This window comes from Pseudophryne corroboree, unplaced genomic scaffold (genome assembly GCF_028390025.1).
Source record: "Pseudophryne corroboree isolate aPseCor3 unplaced genomic scaffold, aPseCor3.hap2 scaffold_90, whole genome shotgun sequence".
NCBI classification, from domain to species: domain Eukaryota; kingdom Metazoa; phylum Chordata; class Amphibia; order Anura; family Myobatrachidae; genus Pseudophryne; species Pseudophryne corroboree.
The window spans coordinates 118,471-130,901 of NW_026970479.1; the positions used below are offsets into that span (position 1 = coordinate 118,471).

The 12,431-nt window shown below is 41.1% G+C and overlaps 2 non-coding genes across 2 annotated transcripts; both read left to right on the forward strand.

The window, feature by feature from the left end:
• The first annotated feature begins 10,494 nt into the window (after window positions 1–10,494).
• Window positions 10,495–10,658, forward strand: LOC135044867 (U1 spliceosomal RNA). The gene has a single exon (XR_010237403.1). It is a non-coding gene; the product is annotated as a U1 spliceosomal RNA (small nuclear RNA).
• Window positions 10,659–10,810: 152 nt separating this feature from the next.
• LOC135044548 (U1 spliceosomal RNA) lies at window positions 10,811–10,973 on the forward strand. Its single transcript, XR_010237119.1, has one exon. It is a non-coding gene; the product is annotated as a U1 spliceosomal RNA (small nuclear RNA).
• The last annotated feature ends 1,458 nt before the right edge of the window (window positions 10,974–12,431 follow it).

Consider the following 12,431-nt stretch of genomic DNA (forward strand, 5'->3'; position numbering starts at 1 on the left):
TGTACAAGTGATATATTAAAATCATCTTTCCAGCTTGAATTTCAATGATGCATTGGGGCAACGATTTTGTGAGAAACATCTTACCATTAAATAAAGAATTTCTTAATTCCTTACCTGTGTGCTAATTAGATATCACCTTGTTTTCACATTAAACAGACTTCCACATGAGAAAGCAGCAAGGATGCAGTGGCGTTAATGTTTCCTGGTGTCAACCTGTATTATTTCAGTAGATCTTGAAATGAGGATGCATCTTGCTGCCTTTCCAATGAAGCATTTTTAATTTAGTAATAGGTGAAAAACCATCCCTACAAAGGTGTTAATCAGATACTTGTCTTTGTGGACTCTTTTCAGAGAACAAATTTGTTAGCATAAAAATAAAGTCAGAAAATGAAGAGCTGTTTAATCACTCAATTGGATTTTTCTGCCAGCATATTTCTTTTTCTCTGCAACCCACTGCTAAATTGTGCTTCCTAGCTGTTTTTTTTTATAAAATCACTTAATCAAATCTAACTCTGATTACATCAGAGTAGGCCAGGTACCCTACACCATAAGAGAGGGTTTGAAATTTTGACTTGTCTACTTAAATATCACCAAAATCTGATCACAAGGTCAATTACGTCCCTGGGTGGGATTGAACCACCAACTTTTTGGTTAATAGCCGTACACACTAACTGATTGCGCTACAGCGACACTTTGCAAAAGTACATACTGACAAAGGCTAATAAGCATTCATCTAGAACGTTTCCTAGAAAAACTTTAAATAGTCAATAATCTGGAGAGTTTTTGTAAGATGTTTCTTCCATCAACCAATGAAGAAACACATTGGTACTTTCCCATGATGAGTGAGTGCTTCAGGATCTCTTGCACTTACATGTGCAGCAGAGTACTGTAATGGAAGCATGCTGGGTCCATAACCCAGAGGTAGGCAGATTGAAATTATCCTCTGCTATATGCATTTTTTTTTGTTAATTAAAGTAATCCAAAACTGGGATTGATATTTTTGCTCTTTTTATTTTACTTAAAGTACAATAACTTTTACCTTTTTAATTTGTTTTAATAGTATATAGACAGTATTGTTTTCTTTCAAAAATCCACTTAATTTTCTTTACCCGATTATTAAAATGGTAATTGACAAAAACAAACTACATTGTCACCAGAAGAGCAATACAAAATGTACAAGTGATATATTAAAATCATCTTTCCAGCTTGAATTTCAATGATGCATTGGGGCAACGATTTTGTGAGAAACATCTTACCCTTAAATAAAGATTTTCTTAATTCCTTACCTGTGTGCTAATTAGATATCACCTTGTTTTCACATTAAACAGACTTCCACATGAGAAAGCAGCAAGGATGCAGTGGCGTTAATGTTTCCTGGTGTCAACCTGTATTATTTCAGTAGATATTGAAATGAGGATGCATCTTGCTGCCTTTCCAATGAAGCAAGTTTAATTTAGTAATAGGTGAAAAACCATCCCTACAAAGATGTTAATCCGATACTTGGCTTTGTGGACACTTTTCAGAGAACAAATTAGTTAGCATAAAAATAAAGCCAGAAAATGAAGAGCTGTTTAATCACTCAATTGGATTTTTCTGCCAGCATATTTCATTTTCTCTGCAACCCACTGCTAAATTGTGCTTCCTAGCTGTTTTTTGATAAAATCACTTAATCAAATCTAACTCTGATTACATCAGAGTAGGCCAGGTACCCTACACCATAAGAGGGGGTTTGAAATTTTGACTTGTCTACTTAAAGATCACCAAAATCTGATGACAAGGTCAATAACATCCCTGGGTGGGATTGAACCACCAACCCTTTGGTTAATAACCAAACACACTAACCGATTGCACCACAGAGACACTTTGCAAAAGTTCATACTGACAAAGGCTAATAAGCATTCATCTAGAACGTTTCCTAGAAAACTTTAAAAAGTCAATAATCTGGAGAGTTTTTGTAAGATGTTTCTTCCATCAACCAATGAAGAAACGCATTGGTACTTTCCCATGATGAGTGAGTGCTTCAGGATCTCTTGCACTTACATGTGCAGCAGAGTACTGCAATTGAAGCATGCTGGGCCCCTTAACCCAGAGGTAGGCAGATTGAAACTATCCTCTGCTATATGCATTTTTTTTTTGTTAATTAAAGTAATCCAAAACTGGGATTGATATTTTTGCTATTTTATTTTTACTTAAAGTACAATAACTTTTACCATTTTAATTTGTTTTAATAGTATATTGACAGTATTGTTTTCTTTCAAAAATCCACTTAATTTTCTTTACCCTATTATTAAAATGGTAATTGACAAAAACAAACTACATTGTCACCAGAAGAGCAATACAAAATGTACAAGTGATATATTAAAATCATCTTTCCAGCTTGAATTTCAATGATGCATTGGGGCAACGATTTTGTGAGAAACATCTTCACCCTTAAATAAAGATTTTCTTAATTCCTTACCTGTGTGCTAATTAGATATCACCTTGTTTTCACATTAAACAGACTTCCACATGAGAAAGCAGCAAGGATGCAGTGGCGTTAATGTTTCCTGGTGTCAACCTGTATTATTTCAGTAGATATTGAAATGAGGATGCATCTTGCTGCCTTTCCAATGAAGCAAGTTTAATTTAGTAATAGGTGAAAAACCATCCCTACAAAGATGTTAATCAGATACTTGGCTTTGTGGACACTTTTCAGAGAACAAATTTGTTAGCATAAAAATAAAGCCAGAAAATGAAGAGCTGTTTAATCACTCAATTGGATTTTTTTTGCCAGCATATTTCTTTTTCTCTGCAAACCACTGCTAAATTGTGCTTCCTAGCTGTTTTTATAAAATCACTGAATCAAATCTAACTCTGATTACATCAGAGAAGGCCAGGTACCCTACACCATAACAGGGGTTTTTGAAATTTTGACTTGTCTACTTAAAGATCACCAAAATCTGATAACAAGGTCAATTACATCCCTGGGTGGGATTGAACCACCAACCTTTTGGTTAATAGCCGTACACACTAACTGATTGCGCCACAGCGACACTTTGCAAAAAAGTACAATAACTTTTACCATTTCATTTGTTTTAGTGCAAATGGCATATCAGCAGTCAGCACTAACTGGTGACATGCCATTTGTACAAGTAAGCCATGTGTGACTAATATATAAACATGCTTTATTAAATAACACCTCAAACTATCATACCCAGGATTCAAACCTATAACCTGTTGAATTTTAATCAAACACCCTACCCATGGAGCTACTTGATCCTACATCTTTTCTAACCTCCAAAAACAGATTCAGTTGCATTTTCCAGCGTGTTTTGTTTGCGCCTTTGCAAATGTCTTACATCGACAAACTTATTTAGTACTATTTTGCAAATAGGGTTACATTGTCGCAACATTGTGTTCCCTAATTGCTTGATTTTTTAAATGCAACAATTGATAAAGACACCTGATAATTGCTCTGTGGAGTCTTATTTTGTGTTTTGTGTTTAGTCTTTAGATCTGAATTTGAATGTACTTGTGAACTAACTTAATTTCCTACTTCTAAATTCATTCCTAAATTCACTACTTACATGAATCCTGTAGTTGGGCATTTTGGGACTTCGATTGTGGGCATTGTTTTGTGTCCAGACCAGCAGCAGGTGGTGTGCATTTGCTGGAAAGGCATCGAAGACCTCCGATATGCTGCATCTCCTGATGTGTGTCTCCCTCAAGTGGCTGTCAGCAAATGCCTGCTAGACACCCCATTCCAAGCTGATTGTGACATCATGGAACATGCATCATAGAACAGGCATGCTAAAACATGGGTCTTCAACCTGCGACCCTCCAGCTGCTGTGGAACTATACATCCCAGCATGCCCTGCCTCAGTTTTAGCATACCTTAATAGCAAAACTGTGGCAGGGCATGCTGGGATGTGTAGTTTCACAGCAGCTGGAGGGCCACAGGATGAAGACCCATGTGCTAGAGCCAAGCCGCAGGTACATTGAATGCTAGCAAGCTGAATATTTAAATCCTTTTTGTTCCGCAGCATTCCAATGCGGAAGATTCCATGGAACCAGAGATCCTTCCATTGAGAAGGACATGCTGCCTGGATGACTACACTGTGCAAATTAAATCACGGAGCCAGTTGGCTTGTGGGTGGCTCTGGTGACTGGGTGGTTGGGTGGGTGGTGTGTCGGAGGTGGAGCGCATGCAAATGATTGTGTATCATCCAGCTAGTGAGAGAGAAAACTCATGCAGGAGTGTGCCTGCTTGTCAGTGGGTTATGCACCTTGCCAGACGTTAAATCTACATAGAGCAGCTGGAGGGGACAAGAGCAGGTTTGCAAAATATAGATAGAAGAGCATATATGCTGGCGCATTCTCCATGATTGTGTCAGCTTATGTTTTGGTGCACTGCACTTTCCTCCACTAAGTTTTAGCCATTTTTGTTAAGCTCAAGTGTAGTTTCTTCTCGGCCTTTTGGCTGTGATCTTGTATCGTGGTTGAAGGGTCTGCTGGAGGGAGGGATTGTTTTCTTCATTGGCGAAAGACCAAAGATATTCCAGGATGGAAGGCTTGGGAACACTATCTGTTTTTCAGTTGTGGAAGAGCACAGAGGTCGGATTGGACTACATTCTATAGTAAAGGATATCTTTCTATTTATTGACCCTCCCCTTATATGTGTCTGTGTTACAATAAAGCTTCGGTTTTGTGAATCCCTCACCCTCTTACACTCCACACCCATAGCCTTATTAACTGTTGTATTATTGTATAGTTTAAATGTATAGTGCAGTTCATGATTTATAGTGTAGACTGGCCTGTGCTGTAGTTCTTGAACTGTACTATACCGTCAGCATTTGTATTGTGTTTTGGCTGTGCTGCAACACTGTATTTATGTGTGCAATGTTTATGTATGTTTTTTTTTATGTCAATAAAGACTGCTTTTTCAAGCCAATATCTGAAAACAATCAATGTTTATCTTTGATGGCAATAAAAGTGGTATGATATTTGATGCTTTTGAAATCCAATATCTGATATGTCCCCTATCTGGGAACCATATATTAAATGGCTTTTCAGAAAAGGGAGATGGGAGAAGAGCTTTCAGTACTTGTAGGACCGATGCACATAAAGAAGCAAAAAAACATACATAAACATTACACACATAAGTACCGCGTTGCGGCACAGCCAAAACACAATAGAAATGCTGACGGTATAGTACAGTTCAAGAACTACAGCACAGGCCAGCCTACACTATAAATCATGAACTGCACTATACATTTAAACTGTACAATAATACAACAGTTAATAAGGCTATGGGTGTGGAGTGTAAGAGGGTGAGGGAATCACAAGCCCGAAGCTTTATTGAAAGACTGACACATATAAGGGGAGGATTAATACATAGAAAGACATCCTTTACTATAGAATGTAGTTCAATCCGGTCTTTCAACTCTTCCACAATTGATAAACGGATAGTGTTCCCAAGCCTTCCATCCTGGAATATCTTTGGTCTTTCGCCAATGAAGAAAGCAATCCCTCCCTCCAGCAGACCCTTCAACCACAATACAAGATCACAGCCAAAAGGCCGAGAAGCAACTACACTTGAGCTTAACAAAAATGGCTAAAACTTAGTGGAGGAAAGTGCAGTGCACCAAAACATAAGCTGACACAATCATGGAGAATGCGCCAGCATATATGCTCTTCTATCTATATTTTGCAAACCTGCTCTTGTCCCCTCCAGCTGCTCTATGTAGATTTAACGTCTGGCAAGGTGCATAACCCACTGACAAGCAGGCACACTCCTGCATGAGTTTTCACTCTCACTAGCTGGATGATACACAATCATTTGCATGTGCTCCACCTCCGACACACCACCCACCCAACCACCCAGTCACCAGAGCCACCCACAAACCAACTGGCTCCGTGATTTAATTTGCACAGTGTAGTCATCCAGGCAGCATGTCCTTCTCAATGGAGGGATCTCTGGTTCCATGGAATCTTCCGCATTGGAATGCTGCGGAACAAAAAGGATTTAAATATTCAGCTTGCTAGCATTCAATGTACCTGCGGCTTGGCTCTAGCACATGGGTCTTCATCCTGTGGCCCTCCAGCTGCTGTGAAACTACACATCCCAGCATGCCCTGCCACAGTTTTGCTATAAGGTATGCTAAAACTAAGGCAGGGCATGCTGGGATGTGTAGTTCCACAGCAGTTGGAGGGTCGCAGGTTGAAGACCCATGTTTTAGCATGCCTGTTCTATGATGCATGTTCCGTGATGTCACAATCAGCTTGGAATGGGGTGTCTAGCAGGCATTTGCTGACAGCCACTTGAGGGAGACACACATCAGGAGATGCAGCATATCGGAGGTCTTCGATGCCTTTCCAGCAAATGCACACCACCTGCTGCTGGTCTGGACACAAAACAATGCCCACAATCGAAGTCCCAAAATGCCCAACTACAGGATTCATGTAAGTAGTGAATTTAGGAATGAATTTAGAAGTAGGAAATTAAGTTAGTTCACAAGTACATTCAAATTCAGATCTAAAGTCTAGGTAGGCCTCACGTCCTGGCAGCCGCCAGCATTTAAAAATGCCTTGATTAGAGGTACGGAATTAAATGTAGATAAGAAGAAGACACAAAATAAGACTCCGCAGAGCAGTTATCAGGTGTTTTTATCAATTGTTGCATTTAAAAAATCAAGCAATTAGGGAACACAATGTTGCAACAATGTAACCCTATTTGCAAAATAGTACTAAATAAGTTTGTCGATGTAAGACATTTGCAAAGGCGCATCCAAAACACGCTGGAAAATGCAACTGAATCTGTGTTTGGAGGCTAGAATAGGAAATGTGCATCGGTCCTACAAGTACTGAAAGCTCTTCTCCCATCTCCCTTTTCTGAAAAGCCATTTAATATATGGTTCCCAGATAGGGGACATATCAGATATTGCCTTTCAAAAGCAGCAAATATCATACCACTTCTATTGCCATCAAAGATAAACATTGATTGTTTTCAGATATTGGATTGAAAAAGCAGTCTTTATTGACATAAAGAAGCCATAAAACATACATAAACATTATACACATAAGTACTGTGTTGCAGCACAGCCAAAACACAATACAAATGCTGTCGGTATAGTACAGTTCAAGAACTACAGCACAGGTCAGCCTACACTATAAATCATGAACTGCACTATACATTTAAACAATACAATAGTTAATAAGGCTATGGGTGTGGAGTGTAAGAGGGTGACGGAATCACAAGCCCAAAGCTTTATTGAAAGACAGACACATATAAAGGGAGGATTAATAAATACAAAGATACCCTTTACTATAGAATGTAGTCCAATCCGGTCTTTCAACTCTTCCACAACTGAAAAACGGATAGTGTTCCCAAGCCTTCCATCCTGGAATATCTTCAGTCTCTCGCCAATGAAGAAAACAATCCCTCCAGCAGACTCTTCAACCACAATACAATATCACAGCCAAAAGAGCGAGAAGCAACTACACTTGCGTTTAAACAAAATGGCTAAAACTTAGTGGAGGAAAGTGCAGTGCACCAAAACATAAGCTGACACAATCATGGAGAATGCGCCAGCATATATGCTCTTCTGTCTATATTTTCCAAACCTGCTCTTGTCCCCTCCAGTTGCTCCATGTAGATTTGACGTCTGGCAAGGTGCATAACTCACTGACAAGCAGGCACACTCCTGCATGAGTTTTCTCTCTCACTAGCTGGATGATACACATTCATTTTCATGTGCTCCACCTCCGACACACCGCCCACCTAACCACCCAGTAACCAGAGCCACCCACAAGCCAACTGGCTCCGTGATTTAATTTGCACAGTGCAGTCATCCAGGCAGCATGTCCTTCTCAATGGAATAATCTCTGGTTCCATGGAATCTTCCACATTGGAATGCTGCGGAACAAAAAGGATTTAAACGTTCAGCTTGCTAGCATTCAATGTACCTGCGGTTTGGTTCTAGCACATGGGTCTTCATCCTGTGGCCCTCCAGCTGCTGTGAAACTACACATCCCAGCATGCCCTGCCACAGTTTTGCTATTAAGGTATGCTAAAACTGAGGCAGGGCATGCTGGGATATGTAGTTCCACAGCAGCTGGAGGGTCGCAGGTTGAAGACCCATGTTCTAGCATGCCTGTTCTATGATGCATGTTCCGTGATGTCACAATCAGCTTGGAATGGGGTGTCTAGCATGCATTTGCTGACTGCCACTTGAGGCAGACACACATCAGGAGATGCAGCATATCGGAGGTCTTCGATGCCTTTCCAGCAAATGCACACCACCAGCTGCTGGTCTGGACACAAAACAATGCCCACAATTGAAGGCTCAAAATGCCCAACTACAGGATTAATGTAAGTAGTGAATTTAGGAATGAGTTTAGAAGTAGGAAATTAAGTTAGTTCACAAGTACATTCAAATTCAGATCTAAAGACTAGGTAGGCCTCACGTCCTGGCAGCACCCAGCATTTAAAAATGCCTTGATTATAGGTAGGGAATTAAATGTAGATAAGAAGTAGACACAAAAGAAGACTCCACAGAGCAATTATCAGGTGTCTTTATCAATTTTTGCATTTAAAAAATCAAGCAATTAGGGAACACAATGTTGCGACAATGTAACCCTATTTGCAAAATAGTACTAAATAAGTTTGTCGATGTAAGACATTTGCAAAGGCGCAAACAAAACACGCTGGAAAATGCAACTGAATCTGTTTTTGGAGGTTAGAATAGATGCAGGATCAAGTAGCTCAATGGGTAGGGTGTTTGATTAGAATTTAACAGGTTATAGGTTTGAATCCTGGGTATGATAGTTTGAGGTGTTATTTAATAAAGTATGTTTATATATTAGTCACACATGGCTTACTTGTACAAATGGCATGTCACCAGTTAGTGCTGACTGCTGATATGCCATTTACACAAACATGCCATGTGTGACTGTATATGCATTTAAGGAGGGCACCCCTGCAATACCACAAACCATTGAGTGTCAAGTATACTAGATATATCTTCATATCTCATGTGCTTTCTCTGAGATCAATCTTGTTATGCCCCTTCCCCACAAGGCATGCGCCTTTTGTCCATATTGCAAAAATGGGGGGGAGGGCATATAATTCTCTGTCACAGGGCACCAAAAAGTCTAGTTATGGCTCTGGTATGCATTATGTAATCTGGCAGACCATCTCTCCAACACTGGCTGGTTGGAATAGAAATCCGGTTATCTATGTGAGCAAATGACCATCAACGATTTACTCTCAAACACTAAAAAATGGACAAAAATGGTCCCCTAAACAAATTGGTTAAATTTTGGGTTTAACCAATTTGTGTAATGACCATTTTTGACCACTTTTCTAGTGTTTGGGAGCAAATGGTTAATTGACATTTGCTCCTATACATTACCAGATTTTCATTCCATCCATCCAGACTGGATAGATAGCCTGACAGATAATTGTGTAGTGTACGCCCAGGATAACTGTTAGTCATGCTTTATTTTATGGCGGCACATAAATGGGTGGACAGATCCAGGGCAAGCACTGCCCACTCATGCATAGTTGTCAACTGATGTGAAGTTCCAGGGGGCAATCTCAGTTATAAAGAGAAGTATCTGGAAATTGTCCCTAGTTAAAAAAAAAAAATTTGATCAACTCCATTTATTTAGTATGATATCCCAGGTGATAGGATGCCGGCAGTCAGAACAACATACTTTATTAAATAACACATCTCAAACTACCATACCCAGGATTCAAACCTATAACCTGTTGAATTCTAATCAAACACCCTACCTATTGAGCTATTTGATCCTGCATAAAAATTGTGAACATTATATGAAGCTATTGGTACTTTGCAAAAAAAAAGAATCAGCATTACAACGCAGCAGATCCATGCAGTTTGCAGCCACACACTACATGTATCTGCTCAGCCACAATGCTGATTATTTCTTCACAAAGTACAAGGTGAGCTCCAAACAGAATTCTCTAGCTTAGAATTATACCTTTCTTTGCCAAACCTAGAAGTCGGGCCCCCCACCCTGGGATCCCCCAGAGGGAGGCCTGCACCGTCATGCGGCAGGCTTGTCCATTTTGGAAGCAGGCTGATGGGCAGCCCAGGATTGCTTCAGTCTGGGCTTGGCAGGTCTGGAAACATGAGCTTGCTTTGGGTATGCCTGACCTTGGGTACGCTTTACCTGGAGGATGAAAGGGCCAAGAAAAGTACTTTTAGCCTTCTGCGTGGTAGGAGTCATACTAGGTAGGCAAGCTGTTTTAGCAGTAGCCAGATCAGCTACAATCTTATTGAGGTCTTCTCCAAAAGGAGATTCAACTGAGGCAGCACAAGGGAACTCTCATCTGGGGACAACAACTGCAGGGAGAACACATATTTTCAGATGAACATGGTAGGGCAGAAGGCTGCCTAATACTGAAGCACCCCCAAACAACAAATCAAATGCAACTTACTTGACAGAGATGTGCCTGAGCAACGGCCCTCCCCAGCCCTATCCCAAATCATACTTATTTTGCATAGGAGATACCATGGTCATGAAGATTGTTCTCCCAGGGTTAGGTTCATTCATTGCATTCTGGGTATGCTGACCCCTGTGATTTCCCCAAATGTGGGAAACTCGACTGCATTATTTGTGGTAGTGGGGGACTGTGTTTGTGCTTTCCTCTGGTCAGCTCTGGTAAAAGTCAGATTTCTTTGTCTCAGATCTTCCTCTAGCCTTGTTCTTCTTTCGAGAGTTCCCTTGTGCTGCCTCAGTTGGATCTCCTTCACTTGACAGGGGGGTGCCCGAGCAGCGACCCTCCCCAGCTCTAGCCCAACTCCTACTTAGTTGCCAGGTGAGATACTATGATCATGAAGTTGCTTCTCCCAGGGCAAGGCTCACCCATTGCACTCTGGGTGTGCTGCCCCTGCGATTTCCCCAAATGTGGGAAACTTGACTGCATAATTTGAGTTTTCCCTGGTCGGCTCTCATGTAATTCAGATCTCTTTGTCTCAGGTCTCTCTCCAGCCTAGTTTGCTGTCTGGTTCTACTTCTTTTTTCTTGAGCCCCTCCCTTCTATACCCTTGTGCACTATCCTGACTTCTCCTCCCGTCTGCTTACTTTATGCCTCCCAATGCACAATGCAAACTACGGGTAGTGCTGCAGGGCCCACACCCTTTTACTTGCTTTACAGAGCAGCTCTGGAGCTGTTACAGTGCCCAGCTGCTGCAAGAAATCAGCTTGAATGCTTCAGGGGCTGGGGAATGGCCAACATGAGCCCCACACCGAAGGAGGGTGGGGGTGCTTAATGCGAACTAGGGGTAATCCAAGCACCACAAAAGGCCTCCATGCCCTGCACGCTCCTTTTCTCTTTTCATATGCAGACGAGGGTTGAAGCCAACTTTGACCCACTGCTTGGATGACATCACCATATTCAAATCCATCTGCTGCAGGCCATCCCCCAGGAATGCTTGCACTAGTTGTTGCATTTGGTTTGTTGTTTGGAGGTGCTTCAGTATTAGGCAGCCTTCTGCCACCCCATGTTCATCTGAAAATATGTGTTCTCCCTGCAGTTGTTGTCCCCAGATGAGAGTTCCCTTGTGCTGCCTCAGTTGAATCTCCTTTACTTGACAGAGATGTGCCTGAGCAGCGGCCCTCCCCAGCCCTATCCCAAATCAAAAAAACACAAAAACTACCCACACAGGTGTGACCCTCTGTAGGAAATCAGTAGCGCTGTCCCCACCATTTATCGGAGATAATCAATAAATAATTAAAAAATGGCTAATTACTATTAAATTTTAAAACATATAAATCATATTTTATTAACATATATTGCTGCAGCAAAATTGACATACATAAAAATGCATATTGTGTATAGTGGATGCCTTTAATGTAAATGCTCCACATACACAAATGTATATACTTAATTACGTTTATTCTCTGAGGCTTGGATTTTAATAAGCTGACTTCAAAATGTCCACATAGATTAATGATAGACCAATGAGCTCGGCATTTACGGACACTGCTTGCATGAGTATGTCCTTAATTAATTAATGTCCCGAAAAAGATGTGTGCACACATATATCACTTTGAATGGATAGTTACCATGGGCGATAAGTTTTTCATTCACCTCTTTAGAACAGTCTGTTTAGGACCGTCCCAATTGGAAAGACTCCCTCTGCTGGTGCTTGTCCATTTACTGCAGAATATCTGGAGACAATATCCACGGGAATCCGTCCACAGTGCTCCGGCTCCCTCTGCTGGTGGCTAACCGCAATTGCAGGTGGACTGGCTGTTTTGTCGTAGCCAGAAGCCGGTGATCGTGTAAAACAAGCAGGAGGTGATAGTCACTGCCAGTAGGTCCTTCGAAAACGCGTTTCTCCGCCTTCCCAGTGCGTTCAGCGGCTTCCTCAGTTCGAATGACCATCATCCCAATGAACACTTTATATAGCCCCACTTAT